Below are 15,542 nucleotides of genomic sequence, written 5' to 3'. Positions count from 1 at the left end.
CGAGGCGCTTATAACGGAATCGAAACGGACCCGCATTGACTGCCACGCTCGGTGATCGTACACACACACGATACGGGAATGGTAGGTTACGAGAGTCGGGTCACCGTCGGTGGCCCAAATGAAATCAAATGAAATCTTTCTCAAGACGTTTCAAAAATACACTTTGTCTCCGCTAGAATATTCCTCTGAATATACCTCCGGCGGCAACTTAGAACTTCGCCGGCAGCCTACTGTCAATGGTCGGCCGGAATAACCCGATAAGTACTATCTTATTTTATAGGAGTAGAAGATCCAACCAAACTCTATAAAGTGGATTGACCTATTTGGTTGTGTTCCGGTTAAATATCGTGGATGATCAAGCCATCAGTTAGTGAACTATCCGACGATGACGACCCTTGGATTAGACGCGAAGGAGAGGTCGGGCTAGAGAACAGGACCATAACTGAACTTGAAAGACACTCGAAAAGAGAGGTTAGACTGACGCCGATGAATCCCGACAGGTCACTCTGATGCTCAAATTAGAATTCCGGTGAGGATGAGGGGAACGAAGAGCAAGTAGTACGAATAATGAGAGTTTCAGAGAGCGAACCCCTTGCATGATGGTGAGTTATTTTTTTTATACCCTGTATTAAGGTTTCGTATGTAGGGTCGCCTGACGTACACCTTGTACCGCTGCACGCTATAGAAAGCAACTACCTTTTGTCCCCTCCGTTATTGGCCGCATATGCAGGGAAAAAGCATTGGGATAGATCGAATCTGACATTAATATCTTCCTTTTGGCGGTATGTACAGGGCTAAGAGGCTAGAGAGAAGCCACGTTTAATGGTTTGATATGCCCTTTGTGCGGTGGCGCAAACAGAAGAGGTGTCAGAGGGAACCAAACTTGTGTTATCTGCAGACAAGTCCTTCTTCGAGCGACGGCGCCCAAGGCTAGTGTGCCAGAGATCTATAGCTGAGGCTAGGGACTAGCCTGAGTGAGGTGGAGTGGCCGAGACGGTAGACTTGTTGAGGTGAGGTTGGCTGAGATGAGCGCAGCCCAGACAAAGCTGGTTGAGATGGAGTGGATCGAGACCGGTCTTGCCGAGACAGGAAATGGCTGAGACGGATCTGGCCGAGATGAAATGTGGCCGAAACGCGAGGTGACGGAAACGCAAGGTGGCCGAGACGAATCCGACCGAGACAGGAATCAACTGAGACAAAAGGTGGCCGAGACGGGGTTAAGGTTGTATTGGCTCACGTTGACACTTCAGCCTGGACTTTGACCTTCAGAAGATCCGTATAAGAGCCACGTCATCCATTTTGACCATCCGCATCAGGGTGATTGTGGTTGTGCTCTTTCCCTTTGTCACTGTTGTAAGAAATTGCTCAATGAATTATTTATAGTCTTAAGATATATGTTCACATGATCGAATGATATCATGGATTTGAATGAACTCCTATATATTACCACACTCGTAGAATTGAATAAATCATGTTTCTTGATGACGGTCAACAAGTGGATGTTGAGGTGGAGGTGTAATCAGTTTGCACAGTGTTTTGACCTGCACACACGAGAATAAACGTTAGAGGTAGGGCCCTAAATTTATATTTGATAAAGCTCTTCAATACATAATTCAAGGAGAATTTGTAGTAGATAAAGTGGACGATGTAGTACAAAAGAGAAATGATACTTATCATGAAATGGTAGCATGAAATTGTAGCATGACACTCACAATTGCATGCAGTGGGTTCCACTACATGTCAGTGGGACCCACTGCCAATGTGAGTGTCATGCTACGATTTCATACTATGATTTCATGTTGTGTATCACCCTCATTGTGATCAGATCTCTCGAGTCATTTAATCATTAATCTCATATATTATGGTCATTAATTCTAATCATCCTCATTAATTTTAGTTGTCCAACCATTAATTATATAGATGATGGTCATTAATCCTAAATTGATAATGATCACAATCTTTAGAAAACTAGGTGAGTGACTATATATGGATCATGGGCTGATTCACTTATGATCAATAACTACAATGATAGTAGTAACAGATCGAGACTCGAGAATATCTATAAAGGAGTCACAAATGTAGTTTATTGTAGTCAGGGACGGATTCAGAAATTGGAGGTGGACTGTGCTAGCTCTAGGTATGGAAGGGGTGAGTTAAACATCAAAATACAATGAACAAATAAAGAAAGAACCCATCAATTTTTCTTTGATACCAAGTTAGACTACAAATATCCATGTAATTTTTTAAAATTAGATTAGAGTCCAAAATAGCCCAACCTTGGATTCATCTATGCATGAAGTTATATTATGTTAAACTCATTTTGTCCGATCTTACGAGTTATGTTTGTGTTTAACACTTTTGAGACTCTTTTGTATTGCTTCCACAAAACAACTACAGTCTATTCTGTAAATTGTGTACTCGAGATTTGACTGATTACAATTGCACCCTTTAACTTGAATAACTTTAATATTTTAATTTTTTTAATGAATGAATCCTATTGCAATTTTAGAGTTGATTGATCGAACAACAGTCGTACAATTTATTTTATCTTTATTTGCTTTGGCATAATAAATAAATCCTAAAAAAAAGGCAAAAAATGCATTATAGTTTGCCAAAAAAAAGTAAATAATGCATGATAAAACAACATTATTTTTTTATAAAAACTATGATGTGACAAGACAAGATCGAATGGCAATACAAACGCCTACCAAATTATTTAAATTATAAATTGAATTAGCACAAAAAATATGAAAAAAATTATGCAAGTGGAAGTAGAGGCCACAAGTGGGCCTCCTGAATGTACTATCCAATCACAACCATGACTTCTGTTTCAAGTTCAATTAAAATGACTGATTTATATATGTTAATTAAAAATTAGAAAAAAATATTGGCTCAGAAGCATCTTATAGTCTCATCTGATAATCAGATGGTTGTGATGAACCCTGACATCACTGAAGTGCATTAATCTTCATCACCAAGAGAATGAATGGGGTGAGAGAGGCTCGAACTCTCGACCTCAGGATAACTCATCGAGCTATGAGACCTACACGCTAGCCAACTGCGTCACCACCCTAATCAAAAATATTCAAAATACGTTAATGATAAATATTATAAGACTCACAGGGCTGAGCTAGAGCCCAAAGTAGGCCTTACTTAAATCTGTCTTTGATTGTAGCAAGAGGCAAAAAGTTTAAGAAACTAAGCTTATAATCCTTAGCATAGCTAATGATGTTTACTTATAGAAATTCACAGGTGAAGTATTGATTTGTTGACTTAGTCTAAGGAATTGCCCCTTTAATTTGATATCTTTGAACATGTAAATTTGATATGCTAATTTGAAGTAGAACTATGTAGTCATGAACTATTGACCTAGAAACAAGGCCATCACCACGGGCATCCTTTCTCCCAAAGTGAATTTTATTTTTTAATGTTTTCCATCCAACGAAACATGATATGAAGCTGAATAGAAAACTAGGCTAACTTGATTTTCGTCCGGTTCATCCTTTTAGCTCAAACCATTGTAATCAGATTGACTCTTGAATTGTGCGAACCGGACCAGCTCAAACCATTGTCACGTGACGCGCATGCACTGTCCGACGATATAAATAGGAACCTCGTGTTAATGTCACGCCTGGAACTAAACACGCTGTTTTAAACTCCCTCCGTAAATATCATTCGGGTCCGACCTTCCGGAAGCATTTCTCCATCCGGAAGCATTTCTCGTCGTCTCTGATCCCTCCGGGCTCCGGCACTAACCTTCTCATCTCTCGAGCTTCATAGGCTCCATTCCACCGCCTCCGATCGCGCAACTGATTCAATCGGCTTCAATTCCTCATGCTCGATTTGGATCGTTTCCTGCTCTCGCGCGAGGGGAATCGGCGATGAACCGGCGGATCTCCCTCTTACATTGCTGCGATTTGGATCGCTGTGAAGGGAAATCCATACATCTTTGGTCTCTACGGGTTCGCAGATGGGATTCCTGGGATGGAATCCGATACTTCTGATGGTAGTGGTAAGCGTTTGATTGCATTTCTATCCCCCGTTCGAATGATGATAATGTTGTGGATTAGGATTGTCTTTTAGGTAAATTCTTTGTGAAGTTTATTAGGAATCATAGCGCGAGCGATGGTGGCCTATTTTGAGGGCGATCGCTCTCCTCTAGTGGAATCTAGGTATTTAGTTGGAACTTTGTAGTGGCTAGGTTGGATCTCAATCGGGCTTCGCATCGATTAACATCAGGCTTGAGTGTCTGAAGAGAGCTGATGAAGGGTAGATTCAGGCCCATGCAAACTATTAGGTGATGTCTTTAGCAAGATCGCAAACGACCAGAAGAATCCCTTCCCAAGGAAGTGCGTAGATGACACTTTTGCCTCTCCTTCATCCCCGAGTAAGGAGTCCTAATAAGGTTCGATAACTTTGGTTGAGATAGTGGAACTGTTGAAGGTGCATTTAGTTCCATGTCAATATCAAAATTAAGATGTCATGTAATGTGGGATCGTTGGACAAACAACATAGACTTTTGAACTTGTATACGATGGAATACATATAGGAAGCATGTTTAATGAATAAAAAATGTTGAATTGTTTGACCTTAATTTGTTTGATGAAATATGCTTTCAGTTTTTCCCCTGGTATACTTGTTAGTCTATCTCCCACCAAAATTAATTGACTAATCATCACCTGGAGCCTGGAGGGCATGCCTCCAACCAAGCCAGCCACCTTGCTTCTCCCCCGTCAGTTTACATAAAAAAATAGAAGTTCTATTTGGGGGGATTACTAAGCCTTCTCAATGTGGTCTTTGGCCAGCAAGCCACCTTGCTTCTCCCCCGTTAGTTTACATAAAAAAAAAATAGAAGTTGTATTTGGGGGGATTATTAAGTCTTCTCAATGTGGCCTTTTGTCGGCATCGTGTATAGGTTTAGGATTGGGGGCTTGATTGACCAAGCTCAATCAATCATGATTGCACATCTTTACCTTTGGATAATATCTTAATTTGCCCATCCAAAACAAGAAGTAGGTCAAGCTGTTGCGGGCCTCGCATCTACTAATAATGATGATCTAGCTTGCTTGCTAAAATTACAAGATACTTTTGCATTTGGAAGGTGGTACCATGGTGCTGCTCCAAATTAATTAAATTAATTTACCAACATCTTAATACATGTTCTTCAGATACCATGTAGTCAATAACATACTTTTTATCCTACTATCGAGCAAGGAAAACAGACATTTGCATTGCTAACTATATTATTTTGATGAGGTCAATTTTAGTGATTTCCTAGTGCTATTTCACCATTTCTGTGGACTATTATTTTTCTTTTCTTAAGAAGATGCCTCATATTTGTTAATTCATTCAGAACCCTGCATGTTGTATCTACAAGTATGCATTAATAGGTCGTTCTGAATAAATGCAAACATTGATGATGATCGTCCTTCTTGACCTTATCAAAATAGGGGTATAAGAGGGCATATGATGTCCTGGGGTAGGGTTGAGTTGGCCACTACGGGCCAAATATTGCTACAATGAGCAAGGGTTGAATCTCGGCAAAGTCAAGAAAAATGGTCTCCTTCACAGAGGCTGACTATAGTTTCTCAATTTATCTCCTCACATATGATCGTGAGACCGACCGTGTGAGGCCGCTGGGGTGGCGAATTCCACCTTTTGCTACAACAATAAGAGGACATATGATGACTCGCTATAAGAATTATTGACGTTAGCGATGAAAATTTCGTCGCTAAATGGGTTTAGCGATCGATTAGCGACGAAAATAAAATAGTCGCAATTATTTTGGTCGTTGATGGATTTAGCAATGAAAAAAATTTTCGTTACTAATTTCACTAAAATTTTGACAGCAACTCCCCTTATTTCCTAATTTAAATCATGTTTATATCAAATATTTCAATCTAACATTCATCTTGCTCAAAAACAATTCAATCACAAACCATATCCACGATACATTACAAACGATATCCACAATTCATTCAACAATTACAAACGACGATACATTCACAAACCCATCCACGATAACAACAAAGCTTCATCATTTAATAACAAAGCCTCATTTATCGATAAAGCAACATTCAAACCAAGATATCAACAAAAAAGCAAGTTATGTTTAATAACAAGTACATGTTTCAAAAATAATACAATCATCACTTCCATCACAAAATAAGAACATATATGGTTCAAATCCATCACATCAAATCCTTCTAAAAAACTAGTATATTATGTTGGTGCAATCAGCCTTTAGGATTTTGATGTTGACAATGTACTTAAGTCTGGTTAGTTTGACCAAGGGTTGATCCAAACAGTACATGATGTTTGAATGTGAGCTTTGCTTAGTCAGGTCATGATTAGCAAGGAGAACTCAAAAAGAGTCTACTCAAGACCAGATAATTAGCAAGGAAGTCTTGGTCGAAAGAATTGCCAAGGAAGTCCTGATTGAAAGGATTGGGCAAGGAAATTTTGGTCAGAGGGACTAGGCAGAAGTCTCGACAGATCGAGAACATCGGGCAAGAAGCCCTGGGGATCGAGGACACCAGACGAAAGTCTAGACCGGATCGAGGGTTGGAGGTTTAGCAGAAGTCCCGAGGTTTAAGATAAAGGTCGAGTAGGAAGTCCATGTGGGTCAAGAATAATTGGAGGCTTGACAAAGGAAATTCTGGAGGAGTGATCCCGAGGTGGTAAACCTAGTAGGTCGGGAAAACTTATAGGAGTAGACTAGCTTGTTTGTTGTATGTTTGTCTTACAAGAACCTGGAGTTAGAAGTAGGACTAAGGAACCAAACGAACACATTCAAATCAAGCCCGGAGGAAACCTAGTTCAATTAGGATAGAGCCGAATCGAAACAACTCCAAGCGCCTTGAATGGCTCCGCTGCCTAGACCAGATAAGACACTGCGATAGATACAGTCCGACGACATCAGATCAGATCAGGTCGAGCCCAGGTCCCCGGAAAGGGATCTAGGCATCCGGAAGGGTCTTTATAAGCAGTTGCGATTAGAGCTTCAAATCATCAATTCTACTACGACTAATTATTTCTGCGCTTGGAATAACTCTCGAAGCTTTGCGACTAAGGAAGCTCTAGGATGGTGCTCACGCTTAAGACTTCCAGAATGGCTCACTGAGTTTGTTTTTTTGTGTTAAGCTTGTATTTATCTTTATTATTGTGTTTACTACAAAACTGTAAGACGGATTTCTCCGCCTCCGGAAAAGTTCCGGAAAGAAAAATACTAGTGGGCAGGCGCCTCTAGTATATAGAACTTGGAGTATCAACCTTGGGGGGGGGGGGGTTGGGAATAGAGTTGTTAAACTGGCTAACCCATGGCGGGGCCGGGCCACTCACTAGAAACCTGTCATATGGCGGGATGGGGTGGGCCGACCCACTAACATGGCGGGTTAGGAAATCTCCAACCCAACTCAAGGCAGGTTGCAAGTTAGGTGGGCCAACACATGGGTCTATCAAAAAATAAAAATATTATAAATATTAAAAATTTTAAGTTTGGATTACAATTTAAATGAGTCAAGTTGAAATTTTTAAGTTTGGATTGCTGTTTAGATGGGTCAAACTCATTAGTTCATTGAGTTTCCTACTTTAATTTTAAATTTTGAAGAAAAAATAATTTTACTCAACCTGCTGGCCAACCCAAGTCTGTCACGGGCCAACTCACATAGATTGCAAGCTTAGGCGGGTAGACCCACTTAAACCAATTTTAAAATGAGTTGATAAAATTTCAATCCAATCCACTTAAATTGTTTGGCGAAGCGGACCAACCCAATGGGCCCAATTCAAATTTACGGCTCTAGTTGGGAACCAAGTAAATCCTACATGTTTCTGTGTTTGTTTGTTCCTATTATTTCTATAATGCTGTTGCTACTAACACTCTAACTAGAAAGAACGAACACGACTAAAAAGAAAGAAAAGTGAACGATCTAAATTCACCCCCTCTCTCGACCGCACCGATCCTACATATTCACTATTATCACATCTCATCATCCAATCTTGCAGCAAAATCAATATGATAGGTTATTAAATAAAACAAATATATAGTTCAAACTTCACTACATTTTCTATTTTAAAAGAATCTTGCTCATATATGAATCTAACGTTAAAATTGATATATGAAGCTAAAATTACTTATCAGAAAAATACACAAACTGATAAACACAAATTTAACATGCTTTATAAGAATATATACCTTAATAATAGAATATCGTATCAAATCTAGTTTTTCAAGTGTTGACCGTTTTATCTACATTGTTCTTGAAAAGATGTAATATAATTAGAGATGCATATAATATCAAAATTAACAGAACTATTTTACATGTTTTATGAGTGATAAACAAAAAAACTAAGTTGAAGGTCAATATATCTCAGAAAAACTATTATCAGTAGCGTTCAATTCTTGAATCTCTTGTGAATCGAAATTATGCGATGTTGGAAAAGCAGGACTCGTTAATGAATAGTAAGAAAAGAATTCTCGCATTTGCCACTCTACTGCCGTCTTGACTTGATCGTCTATCGACTGCTCTACTGTCGTGACCTGATCTTCCATCGACTATTTTAATATCGTGATCCGATCTCTCAATTCTTGATTTTTATGTCTAACACTTGCACTTTAGTAGATGAAGAACTGGGATGACTCTTGATCCTAGGAGCCATCACACGCTCATATACAACCCGTGCATGGGAGCAAAGGTCATAAAGGGAGTTCTTTTTTGTTCCATCGACAATCTTATAATATAGATCATTTATCACATCGTCTGATAGAGTCTGTAACTCTTCCTCTATAGCAGGCTGAAACGTTTATACAACTCAATCAGTTATATCATCCTATGAAAAAAATTTATTATTATCTAATATATAATTAATAAAGTTAGTCATTATTAAATGTGAATGGTAATAAAGTTTATATTTTTACGTCTATGACCTTTGATCGAGCATGGACAAAAGTACCATCCTTTTTCTTGTAGGTATTGCGAAATACCTCCTAATAATTGTCAAGTCTGTGTAAAGTATTTGCTTGTAAACACAAAATTTTTTATAAATTAAAATAAATTGATTAATAATTATATAATTTTTATAAAACTTTATTGTAAACTCACTAAGTCTATTGTATGTTCTATAATAGATCGTGATCCAGCCGTATGTTTTGTGGATTCCGTACTTGGGACGGCGACCGTAGTATTTCTATTGTTTTGAGCAGTCGATGAATTTTGTTGTCATTTTTTTACAACCTAAATGTTCTTCCATGTATCCCAAAGTTCAATAGGTACATAGGATAACTTTGTTTCTTTCTTTCTCCACTTGTATAACAAGTCTTTGTATAGTTTTTGACAATAATTGTTTCATGTTTCTTTAAATTATGCCTCGTGTCTTGTTTCCCAAGTATATTTTTTCAACAACAATATCGAGAAAAATAATATCAAAGAATATTATACAGTATCAATAATATTCAAATTATTTATCAAAAATTTATGATAATAAAAACCATTAAGATCTTGATTTACATGCCTCCATGTAGAACTAATAGCGTACTGACATTCTTTAAATTTTTTATGATATACATAGATACACTATGACCTTTGATAATAAAACTGTATGAAAATAACTTTCAATATTCGAAATAATAAAGAAAAGATTAGATAAATTTGAATTACTAATAAGATTAATACATATAAATCCCCAATAATCTTTAACATAATCTGACCATCGTGTACTGGTGCACTGAAATGATTATATCTACAAAATAATATTATAACAAAAACACAATTCAATTAATAATCAATCAGAATAATAATGTCTTATATGAGATTTACATATAAAAAACAAATATATCCATAACTGAATAATTAACATTAATTCGAAAATTTAATCATTATTACAATTTGAATCATTAATATTAACGGTTCTAAGTCTTCATCACTAGACTCTATTAGTACATCAAACTCCTCACTGCTAGATTCTCTCCATCATCTATTTCCCCGGCCGTAAGTGACATTTACATCTATAAGCAATTGAGATATGGATTGAATTTGTGAATCAACTAAATGTATCTTCACTTCCTCATTCTAAAATGCATAATGGTTTTGGATCGTGATAGAGTTCGACATTTTAATGGTTGAGCGAGCTTGATTTGACAAACTGCTAACCATTCACTAGATCTTCTTCTCTTCATCAAGTATTCAATATAGAAAATTTGACTAGCTCGTATTGCGAAAATGAAAGGTTTAAACTTGTTAAATCTTTTGTTTGCATTAATTTCAACTGAATTGTACTTTTAATGTATTCTAGTACTTACTCTTGGAGTTGGATTATACCATGAACATTTGAATAATACACTTTTTATGGGTAAAGCAAGGTATTTAACCTCAATGATTTCGTCAAATCTGCTATAGTAATCAAATTCAGAATTAGTGTTATTGGTAGATTCTTTTATGCAAATACCTGAATTATAGGTTAGTGTATGTGAATCACGTTGTGCCACGGGAAATTTGAAGTCATTAATATAGTAATCAGAGAAAACTCTTATGTTACAAAGAGGTTCTCATGCAAGGTCCATTATTCTTTGATCTTGCCCATTTGATGTATGGTCCTTTACCTAGAAAATAGTTATGATATAAATTATGGATTGTATCATACACTTGAAGAAAATAATTTAGTCTCTAACTTACATATATTTCAAACATAATGTAAATTCCATCTCTAATTTTTTCTTTACCTCACTTACAGCTTATTAATGGATTTTGTAGTTGTAATTGTTGTTCCTACAAGCGTCAAGGAAGGTAATCTTAAGAAATATTGTATAACAAACAAACATAAGAGGATAAATATTTGAATATGGAAGTTAACTCACTTTATGTAGAGTTTGACCTTTTACAGCTCAGGGGTATGTATGTTCTTGCTTTATAGTATTATTTTTTATTTAACCATCTATAAACAGATGCACCAATTGACCTATCATAAAATTTGAGAATAGAAAGTATCTCTGGTTTATCTATTGAATATCATCAGAATTTCGAAGACACTTGCGATATTTGATTTCACATTATCAGGAAAATAATATGAGCAGAAAAAAGATACTTCTTCAACTAAATAAGTATTACATATTGATCTATTAAATTTTGCTTTATTACGTATACTATTATTTAATCTTTTAAAAAACCGTTCGAATGAATACATTCATTTGTACCGCACAGGACCAGCTAGTCGTGGCTCGTAAGCTAAATGAATTGGTAGAGTATAAGAGGTATTCTATTTTGAGCCGAAGCATTTTTGCTGTCATAATAACCCTCGATGTCAAATTTCTGAATAGAAATACTCAATTCTATAAATGCTTGCTAAACATTATTAGGAAGTAGATCATGAAAGTCATTTATAATAAGTCATTGCATAAACACATAACAGTCATGACTCTTCATTCCAAACATTTTTAATTTGTTCATTTCCACACATCGAGTCATATTGGAGATATACTTATTAGGGAATTTGATTTCTTTCAACTAACTACATAATATCTGCTTATTTTCTTTGTTTAATGTATAACAAACTTTGAAAATTTTATTGGTTGTTTCATTCTGATGCAACTTAGGTGTGTTAATTAATTCTTTCAATCCCAAATGTGATTTTGTTGTGTCTTAGTTTTTCTTGGAACATTCATTATACTATTGAAAATATTATCGAATTTTTTTCTCAACATGCATCATATCTAAATTATGACGAATGAGCAAATACTTCTAATATTAACAACTCTTAAAATATGTTCTGTTTCTTTCAACCACACTTGCACACCCAAACAATATATTTATTAAAATCATCAGAACCCATCTGAGTTATTAATACAAATCTATAGTTATCTATTTCCTTCAAGAATTTTCTCTCCTGACTTGATTATGGACAGACCATTTCATTCTTTTTAAACTCTTTTTTATTTCGTCTAAAAGGGTGCTCCGAAGGTAAAAATTTACGATGATTATCAAATTAAGATATCTTCCTACTGTAAGGTAATGAAAATACGTCAGACTCTGTCATACAATGTAGACATGATAACTTACCACTCGTGTTTTATTTGGACAACATTGAGTATGTCGGAAAATCACTAATCGTCCATGATAAAGTAGCATGCAAGGTAAAATTAATTTTACTTGCAATATTATAAGTCTCCGACCCTACATTCCATAATTCTTTCAGCTTAGAAATTAGATATTACAAAAAAATATCTCTCTCTTTTAGATTTTTTGGACTTGGAATAAGCACAATAAGAAACATGTATTCGTCTTTCATACATATCCATGACGATAAATTATATGGTATTAATATGATTGGTCAAGATAAATATTGTTATTCAAATTGACTAAATGACTGAAATTCATCTACTGAAAGTCTCAATCTTATATTACATGGTTATATTGTAAAGGAAAAAAATGTTGTATCGAGATGTTTCCACGCAGGGAGTTAAAGGGATGATACATTATATCTCTTTTGTGTATATGCTCATGATGCCACCTTATATAGCTTGTTGTTGCCGCAGATGCATACAAGCGTTGAAATTTAACAGTTAACGGGAAGTAATACATAATTTACCATGTTAAATATTCTTCTTTTTTCCTAAGATGTGACTACGCTGCCTATAACAAGGGCGATTATGCATTTTGCATTTAATAAGTTCACTATCTTCATTCCAAAAGATCGTGCATATATTTATACAACAATCAATCTTTTCTACAGATAAACTTAAACTTCTAATCAATTTTCTTTGTATCGTAGAAGTTATCAATCATTATGTTATCATCAGGAAGCAATTCTGACATCAATTGACAAATATCATCGTAATATCATTTTGAGAAATGATGTTCTACCTTGATGTTTAATAGCATTGTAATAGCTGATAGTTGAGAATGACTAGAAGGATTGTCTTCCTATACTTCTCTTTCACTATCCTTTAACATGTCATATAGTTTTTGAACTTCAGATGTTGGTATTTCATCAACATTTTCATGATCAAACGCATTCATTACATCGTAAATCATTGATTGTATCGAATTGTAATTAAGTGACGATTCATCTTGAGCAATAAGATCATATGACGAAGCAACAGAATGTCCAATTGACTTAAACACATAAACCTCCTCATGACAATACCAATTTTAATAATTTAGAACAAATCCATCTTTATTTAGATGTACTTTTACAATATTCTCATTATGAAAAATTATATTTCTAGATTTGCATTGACTAAACAGACAACGTAACATGTCACAATTCATACAATTTGGATGACGCTTAATGAAATTCACAAATTCTTCAACTCTATCAAAATATTCATTAGTGATAAATTAATTTTCTAACCTATTGTGCATCCAAACTTTATTTATATACATTGTAACCTAAAAACAATTAAATTTGTAACATTATTAAAAGTTTAAAAATAAACATGTATATAGTTAATACTTAAATTTAACTTAATTAAATCATTAAAGCTCAATATTATCAATAAATAATTAATCATCATATACCTAAAACTAGGGCACAAAGAAAATTGTCTCCAAAAAGTTTATGAACATGTTAAATAGAGAATTTGCACAAACAATACTATGAAGTGAGGGGTGCACAAACAATAATTAAATACAAATCTAGGTTTCCACGCTTGCCCGACCCCCTGACTAGGGTTGCATGGCCGCCCGAACAGGAATAAGGTCGCGGTTGGATTGCCGACCTCACTTCAAGCACGGGGCTAAGCTCGTGGTCAGGGCTGAAGCTGAGGCTCAACTCGTGGTCGACCAGGGCCGAAGCCAAACCTAAGCTCACGGTCGACCAAGTTAGCAGTTAAGGTTGAGGCCTGGCCTAGCTCGTTGTCGGGCCTCAGGCTAGGGCTGAGGCCAAGTCTCAGCTCGCAGTCGACCAAACTCACGTTCGGCAAAGCTCGCGACTGATCGAGCTCGGCCCAATCGATAGGATGTGTGCTGGAGATTGGAGAGGAGAGGAGGTGTGTACTGGAGGTCGAAGAGGAACGTCGTAGATCAGAGAGGAGAGATTGACCGGAGAAAAAAGGAAATGAAACTCTAAAATTACAAAAAAAAATAGCGATGGATTTAAGTTTCCATCGCTAAAACCCTAAAATAGCAATGAATTTAAATTTTCGTTGCTAATTTAGTGACGGATTTAAATTTCCGTCGCTAATTCCATCATTAATCTCAGTAATTCTTGTAGTGACGGGTAATGGAAGGACCATTGCTAGTGTTATTCCCTACTCTAGAATGCAAAATGATAAGGAGATCCAGATACATTGACTTGAGCAGGAATCATACATACAGTTTAGTTCTTCTAGCATTTAAGGTTCAATCTAATGCCATTTCTCAAGTAACATATTTCTACTTCATCACTGTTTCGTGATTTTCAAGTATCATTCTACATGTATAAATTCAGGAGAAATAAATACTAACTGAACTAAGAAAGGAGCTTAGAGTGCCGGGCAAAGAACATAGAGAATTATTAAGTACGCCGATGATATTATTCAAAGAATTACAAGTTTCAGGTTCATTTTAATGGATTTAGCTAATGCTTTCTCAGTTCTTTAAATAGGGAATGGAGACAAGGAGGTTGGCTTCTGTCTGGGTTGTTTAATAATGTTCAATCAGGCGTTTCTGCACCCGTTCCTAGCATTTCAACTTCTTGAAAGAGGCAATTGTCTTTGGATGCACCATCTCCTGGTTTGCACTCACAGCATGTTACAACTCCCGTCAGCCTTCATCATCAGCTGTAACAAAGGGAACTGTAACAGGAGCCGAGGTCAAGAAACCTAAGGCAGTTTCGATGTTTCGGGTTGACGGAAATTTACTCAGCTCATTCCTTTCTGAGACATTATGCAATTTACCCATGCATCCTACTTCTCATCTTGAAGTTATACTGAAAATGCTAGGCTAGGCAGTATAAAACTACCCAGTATTCTTCTTCAAGTCCCAGTGGACTTGTAATGAACCAGCTAAAAGAGCACCACACTACCCAAGCCAAAAATCACGGCTCACAGTGGCCTGAAGATAATAACTTCTAGAGTACAATTCAGTGGAAGTAAGTTGGTGGAGTTCTTTGTATTTTTTCCCTAGAATATTTTCAGTGCATTGTCAAATCTTTGGATTTTGTTATCATTTAAACTTGACAGGGCTTGCAAGGTCTAGTTTATGGCCATGGCACACAGTGAATGAGACATGAATGGCTCAATCTTAAGGAGGTCAGTAGATTGTTTCTATCATGTTTATTCAGGGATTCCAGATGTCGATCAATGGCCGTGCAGCCACCGCAAGTAAACAGGCTCACGCGGGCCTCATACTTTCCTCAGGCGTTCATTAATTTGAGCTCCACGAGAAAGCTATGCCTACGACACTTTCCCTGTTCAACACTTTTCGTCCGTTATAATTTTTTTCCTTTTTTTTTGTTTGGTTCACAATGTCTTTATCGTCCGTTACAATTTAATTTTTTCTCTATTTTGTTGTTTCATAATTTTTTGTGTCCTCGGTTGTACCCGTTTAGGCGAGTAGGTTACAATCTCC

The 15,542-nt window shown here is 36.3% G+C and overlaps 1 long non-coding RNA gene, 1 other non-coding gene and 1 pseudogene across 3 annotated transcripts; 1 reads left to right on the top strand and 2 right to left on the bottom strand.

Moving 5' to 3' along the window:
• Positions 1-2,888: 2,888 nt before the first annotated feature.
• LOC141842449 (small nucleolar RNA snoR114) lies at positions 2,889-2,977 on the bottom strand. Its single transcript, XR_012602888.1, has one exon. It is a non-coding gene; the product is annotated as a small nucleolar RNA snoR114 (small nucleolar RNA).
• A 726-nt stretch (positions 2,978-3,703) lies between these two features.
• LOC141837741 (uncharacterized) lies at positions 3,704-15,169 on the top strand. Of its 2 annotated transcripts, none has more exons than XR_012602566.1 (2): positions 3,704-4,012; positions 14,578-15,169. It is a non-coding gene; the product is annotated as an uncharacterized LOC141837741 (long non-coding RNA). The 2 variants fall into 2 exon arrangements; XR_012602567.1 differs by having other exon boundaries at positions 14,566-15,169.
• LOC141839369 (uncharacterized) lies at positions 8,360-9,997 on the bottom strand (annotated as a pseudogene).
• Positions 15,170-15,542: the final 373 nt, after the last annotated feature.

The sequence above is a fragment of the Curcuma longa genome, chromosome 11 (assembly GCF_044706935.1).
Source record: "Curcuma longa cultivar G26 ecotype Majalengka, Jawa Barat chromosome 11, ITB_CL_G26_1.1, whole genome shotgun sequence".
Classification (NCBI taxonomy): Eukaryota; Viridiplantae; Streptophyta; class Magnoliopsida; order Zingiberales; family Zingiberaceae; genus Curcuma; species Curcuma longa.
This window is presented reverse-complemented; position numbering and strand designations above follow the sequence as displayed.